The following is a 7,122-nucleotide window of genomic DNA, read 5'->3' on the forward strand; positions in this document are numbered from 1 at the left end:
AAATAGAGCATCAGAGGCCCTATGGGAATCTACAATCATTGGAAATACCGATCTGGAAATGGGATCATATTACGATGGACTTTATCATGAAATTACCCCGAACTCCAAAAGCTTATGATGCAATATGGGTAATAGTGGACCGTCTATCAAAGTCTGCATATTTCAAACCAATGGAAGAGGCTTATTCATTGGAAAGATTGGCTCAAATCTATATCAAAGAAATTGTGACTAGACATGGAATTCCATTGTCCATCATATCTGATAGAGACAGTCGCTTTACTTCAAAATTCTGGGAAAGTCGGCAAAGAGCTTTGGGATCACAAATCAGATTAAGTACGGCTTATCACCCACAAACAGATGGACAAAGTGAAAGAACCATCCAAACTCTCGAAGATATGTTGAGATCTTGTGTCATCGACTTTGGGGGATCATGGGAAGAACATTTGTCGTTGATAGAATTCGCCTAAAATAATAGTTATCACTCCAGCATCCTAGCGGCACCTTATGAAGTCCTATATGGAAGAAAATGTCGAACGCCATTATGTTGGAATGAAGTAGGTGAAAATTAGTTGACAGGTCCCGAGATTGTGCAAGTAACGTCTGAAAAGATTGACCAGATTCGAACAAAAATAAAAACTGCCCAGGATCGACAAAAAACCTATGCCGACAAACGAAGAAAACCGATTGAATTTAACGTAGGTGACTTTGTAATGTTAAAGGTATCTCCATGGAAAGGTGTTATGATATTTGGGAAGAAAGGTAAGCTTAGTCCAAGGTATATTGGACCATTCAGAATCTGCAAAAGAATTGGACCAGTAGCTTATCAGTTGGAATTACCAGAAGAACTCCGCTTAATTCACAGCACCTTTCATGTATCAAATCTACGCAAATGTTTGGTAGACTCAAGTTAGATGATGTTATGATGTTGATGTTGATTTTGAAGAAAAGATGGTAAAACTATTTTGTTAGTTTAAAAGTGTTATTGTTATATATTTGTGTAATAAAAACTGTGTTGGGAAGGATAAAGAAGGGATTGCTTCTTTAAAATAGTTTTGGAAATGATATCCTATATTGAGGATTTAAAAGGGGACTTGATGTTTTGGAAATCTTTGAAAGATAAGATTGTTCTTGAGTTTGAAAGGTTTTGATGATAAAACTGTAGAGAATATTCATTTGAGACGATTGTGACTTTGATTTGTCTTCATTTGGAATTAATCTATAGATGTTATGGATAAAACTATGAATGAGGATTCGATAAGATGGTTGTGACTGCGGTCCTTCATCCGAACTAGTTCATAGATTTTGAAGAAGGAATAAGGGTGGCCTATCAAGGAGAGGTGTCTTTTGGAATAAGGGTGGCATATCAAGGAGAGATGTCTTTTGGAATAAGGGTGACAATTGTGTGTGAATATTATAGCCTATTATGTCTTTTAAGACTATAATAGATTTGAGTCCTTACTTCTTTGTGATTTGAGAACTCAAAGATGTTGTTCTTATTAGAAATAATGGTATTGATGTTATAGAGAAGGGGAAAACTTGGCCTATGGTCATTGGTATTGGTTAAAAGTGTTTTGGAACAGAATGGTCATTTTTATGAGGAATCAGAGGGGCTCTTGTTGTTCCTTGTAAGGAACCAGAGGGGCTTTGGTTGGTCCTCATTATTGGACCAGAGAATTCTGGTTATTGATTTGAAGAAAGAGCAAGTTTTTACTAAATATACTATTTGGATCAGAGGCTCTATATCTATTGATAAGAGCTTCTATGTCAAAATCATACTTTTAGAAGTTTTAAGAAAAGGATTTTTATACTTAGAATCTTTTTATGAAAAACAGACCAGAGAGGTTCTGGTTAGCTTACACATTGAACCAGAAGTTCTGGTTAGTGCAACCAGAGGCTCTGGTCGGGGAACCAAAAGCTCTGGAAGAGAGACCAGAGGGGCTCTGGTCGAGGAACCAGAAGCTCTGGAAAAGAGACCAGAGGGGTTCTGGTCCTAGTTATTGAAATATATTCTAAGTGTGGTTTGGAACCAGAGGCTCGATGGACCAAAACAGAATCTGATTTTATTACGCATGTTGTGAAATGATTATTTGATAAATATTTTGGTGACCTTCACCCTGCATTACATAAAAGGGAACCTCACTAGACATTCATGTCTATCCCTCATTTTGTGTTTTCAAAAATATGTGTGCAGGTAAAGTGTTGGACCGGTAACTGCACTAGGGAGCCGCCCACGTGATATTGTCCGCTCTGGGTTGGTCAGCACAACCCCTCACGGCTTTAAAACGCGTCACTGGTAGGAGTAAGACTCCCACTTCCTTATAAGGAAGCTGAATCTCCCTAGCCTCACCGATGTGGGATGCTCCTGCATTCCTACAGGAGAGTTGGGTTTAAGATTCGCGGATTTGACCGGATCTAGGGAACGCTTAGGTTTTTCGGACCCAACATTCCCCCCCCCCACATTGGTGCGGCCCTAGCTCTGATACCAATTGTTGGACCGGTAACTGCACTAGGGAGCCGCCCACGTGATATTGTCTGCTCTGGGTTGGTCAGCACAACCCCTCACGGCTTTAAAACGCGTCACTGGTAAGAGTAAGACTCCCACTTCCTAATAAGGAAGCCGAATCACCCTAGCCTCACCGATGTGGGATGCTCCTGCATTGCTACAGGAGCGTTGGGTTTAAGATTCGCGGATTTGACCGGATCTAAGGAACGCTTAGGTTTTTCGGACCCAACATAAAGATAATAAGGGAAAGAGCATTATGTGAATTACTTCCCTACGTGTTTAGCTGTTTTGGAAGCATAAATGCTTGAATGAAAGAAATATGTACTTTTGGAATTTTTGGGTTGCGTATTTTACATTAAAGACTTTTGTATTATGGACCTATGTGGGAGAAGACATGTATTCTATGTTTAATATATGTGTTATATGCAATGTATGGATTAAGGGTGTTACACCTGTTCGCATTTGATAGTGATGGTCTAGTTCACAATGACCTGATCTTTAAGATCTTCTTCGATCTTAGTCAGCTCTTTGATCTTGGAATGACAACTCTTCAACTGTTCTTGAAGATCAAGATTAAGCATTTCTGCTTTCGATTTGCCATTCAGGGCATTGTAAAGGTCAATCGTCAACGTATCTAACGTTGATAGGCTAGAAGAAGAAGAGGGTTCATTCAAAAGACATACCTGAGTAGGAGAGGATGATGAGGGATCATGGGAAGTTGACGTCTCAGAAATTTTTTCCTTGACATCCTTAGCCATTTAGCAAAGATAGGTCGTGTCTTCTTCATCTGAGGATGATTCATCAAACGAATCAGCCCAGTCATGCTTTTCAGCGACAAGACCTTTAGCCTATTACTGGGAACTCTTCATCTTCTTATATTTCTCCTTCAGCTTCAGGTATTCATCATCTCTAGCTTTGAAGAAGGAAGGGGATTTCAAAGATGGCATCGCAGTCTTCTTTGACCTACACTTACCTGCAGAGTGACCTTTACGATAAGAATTGTAGCAGATCACTGAAGCCTTATCAACAGTATCTGAATTTGGCTTTTTTTTAATGGTTAGCATGGGAGATCTACGGAAATTACTTTTCCTGGTGAACCTTCTAAAAGACTTAGTTAGAAGCGTCAGTGATTCTTCTTCTTCTTCTTCTTCTTCTTCTTCTTCTTAACAGAGGGACAAATAGTCAATTTTGAAAGTTGTAATTCGCTAGTTATTCCAGATGCTCGCCAAATCTGAAAAGAAATTAGCGAATTTGGCCAATTTTCTCTGCTCATGTATGACATGATTCGTATCTGATCATAGAAAAGATTCTCTTCAAGCGAACCTCTTCTTCTTCTTCTTCTTCTTCTTCTTCTTCTTCTTCTTCAGTTGTCGAGACTGCTCATGATTGAGTAGTATCCCATATAAGGTGTTGTTTCTATATAGTGTGGAATTTCAAGATCCACACCCTCCAAGAAAAGAGACATCCGATTCTTCCAGAGACTGAAGTTGTCTCTAATAAATATGGGAGGTTTGGCAAAGGAGCCATTGTCATGAAAATTTGTGCTTGTGTTTTGCAAAGCCATTTGAAAACAGTAAAATTATCTAGAAAGAGAGATAATAAAATGCAGAAAAAAAACTAAACAAGAAGAGAAGAAAACACTGCTCTAATACCACTTGTTGGTCCCGGTTGGGTTTACAAGAGTTTTAAAGTAACAGTTTGCAGAAGGGGGTGAATACAAACACAGAAACTTTTAAATTTAAAAAAATATATTGATAAAGAAAGATCAATACAGATATTTACATATTGTATGCGAAAATAGACAAGGTAAATATAACCTATCTATAACAATCTAAGTTTACACACATATATTCTTAGCAAAATAGAAAAGATTTGCTGAAAGATAAAAAAGGAAAAATGTTCTTCTTGGGTAAGAACTTTTAGAATACTTGAGAGGATTCTAACTTGCTTGAAGATAAGCGTAAGTGTTCTTTTAGATGTATGTAAATATGCGTGTGTGTTTTCGTGTGTCTCTCTATGTAAAATGCACATTTAATGCAATTCAGTAGGGTTTGAAAATGCGTCAAGCTTTCAAAGGAAAGCTTGTCCTTTGCTACAGTGAATAGTACAAATGTCTATTCATGAGCAGACATCCTTTCGTGGAGTTGGTGGGTAATAGAGTCAACTGGTCGGCTCCGTACCGTACTATACTCTAGAAAGGGTATGGGTTTGTCCTCTGTGTGTGGAAGGATAAGACAAAAACAATCTTGCACAACAAGCTTCATTTGATCGTTAAATGCTGGAATACACTAAAGGTCTCTTCAGCACTCGTTGAGGCTTGGCCAATCTTCACACATATGTTGACCAGGTTGTAATCACTGACTGCCGCTTCAGATCACGAACATGTCAGTCACTAATCTTCAGTTTCAGTCTTCGACTTTCACTGAAGGTTCTTTGGTGTGAGTTTTGTCTTCTTGAATTATCGTTGTTGCTGTAGGATTTACAATACATGTTTTTGCGATCACTGAACACAATTAGTGAATATCGATGGAACTGAAAGAACAGAAACATAATACTTCATAGTAGGTAATAGGGATTATCATCAAATCAATGAGAGAGAGGATCAACAATACCTTCAAAAGATAAGTTTTGTACGAACATTTATGTCTAAAATACCGAAGAGAGTTCATCGGGAAAACATCAACCCAGAAAAGTGACAACTATACAAGTACTATCCAAAAGTATAAACTACCATGTACCAAAAAGATGACGCTCCTTGCTTCCGACGCGAACAATCAACGATCGAACAACTTTCTTTTTACCCCTATCTTCTTTTCCTGAAATGTTTACCAATAAAAGGATAAGCTAACAAATCTTAGTGAGTTTAAATGGATGTCATGTGTATCATGTCTTACATAAGTTCACATACAAGGAAAGTTAATGAGTACAAGAGTCAATTATCATCAAAGGTATGTGCTATCAAAGCATAGGTTCTCAAGAAAACAACAAAGGCAATAAACTTTCAACGAGTACTCGATCACATGAACTTATCTCATAAACATATCAGATACTCATAATCATGCTATGCATAGCTAGTACATTAACCAACAATTTATGTACAAATCAACCAACAAACATTATGTTTGACTGACCAATACGTGTTCCTCCACTCTCGGATAGTTTACAAACCCTCTACTCATCTTCCTGCAATAACCATCCTCCATCCCCGGACAGATGAGCAGGGATAGCCCCCTCTGGTTGTCTCATCTGGATCCAAAGGTGACCGACAACTGGCGCCCAACACAAGAACAAAGCAACAAACAAACAATTACAAGGAGTGATCATGGTATAACAAGTATCAAGACCATAAGGATAGCACATATACACATATAGCACGTAATAGACACATATCCAAGTAAACTCACATTACAATTCGGTTGTATTAAACCGAATGCCAAACCAAGTGGTCGAATCCCAATTCCAATTCAAAGGTTGAAAACCACCTCCAAGACTTCCTTACAATATTTGTTAGCTCTATTATTCACTTCTTGTAAAAGTATGAAAAAGTATTCTGCAAGTGTTGACAGAAGGGTATCTTCCAAAGAAGACAACAGAGGACTAGCAACAGAAGCTGTTTCATCGTGCAAGTAAAGTGTAACATAACCTCTGATGTCTCTCACAAAGGTTCTAGAAAATGGTCCTCTGGCAATAAGATCATACAAGTCAATTACAGTAGAGCCTCTGAGATGGCTCACAGAGGGTCTGCGGATTAGTCTTCTGTGAAGATCCTGTTCTACTATTTTTCAAAGGTTGTTTGCTGCATGTGCTTCTCACGTGACTAAGACTTAATAGACTTTATTTGGACGGCTTAGATGATTTCTCTCTTTTAAGATCTTGTCAGTAAGGTCGTTAGGGACTAGTATAAATAGCAGCTTAGGCCTTTGTAAATTGAGTGCTTCCGAATTGTAATCGTCTTATTTTCAATTGAATGAATTGAAAAACCTTTGAAGCTATTATCCTGTGTTTATCTTCTTCCTCATATTAATTGTGTGTTCTTGGTTTAATTACTCTGTTCTATTCTTATTAATGTTTCCGTTGCACTGTAATCGTCCTTGAGTTCACTCAGAGTAATAGATCAATATCAAAGCTGAATTTACAGGTCCAACAATTGGTATCARAGCAGGAATTGAATTCTTATTCGATTAATTCTGTTTTTGGTATTAATCTGCATTTTCTAGAACACCAGTCTTCTTCAGGTTACCCTGTTTTACTCTATTAAATCARCTTCATCTTATTCCTATTTTTCTTCTTCTAATTTCAATGGCGAACTTAGCCAATACCTCGTTAATGAGCACTGGTTCTCAATCAAAACCTCCCACGCTTATCCGTGAGGAGTATCCGCAATGGAAGGTGMGAATGATCAACTTTTTAGAGGGAATTCACCCTAGAATATGTGAATTTCTYTACAATCCTCCTTATGTGCCAATGAATTTAATTCCAAGAGTTCCAGCTATTGGCACAACTCCTGAAATTCCTGAGCATTACGAGCCAAGACCTATTGCTAACTGGAGTAATGAAGACAAGATACTGGTTGATTTGAGCAGCAAGTGCAAAAGGTTGTTAATCATGGCAATACCTCA

The sequence above is a fragment of the Cynara cardunculus genome (assembly GCF_001531365.2).
Source record: "Cynara cardunculus var. scolymus isolate 2C chromosome LG 4, CcrdV1, whole genome shotgun sequence".
Taxonomy (NCBI): domain Eukaryota; kingdom Viridiplantae; phylum Streptophyta; class Magnoliopsida; order Asterales; family Asteraceae; genus Cynara; species Cynara cardunculus.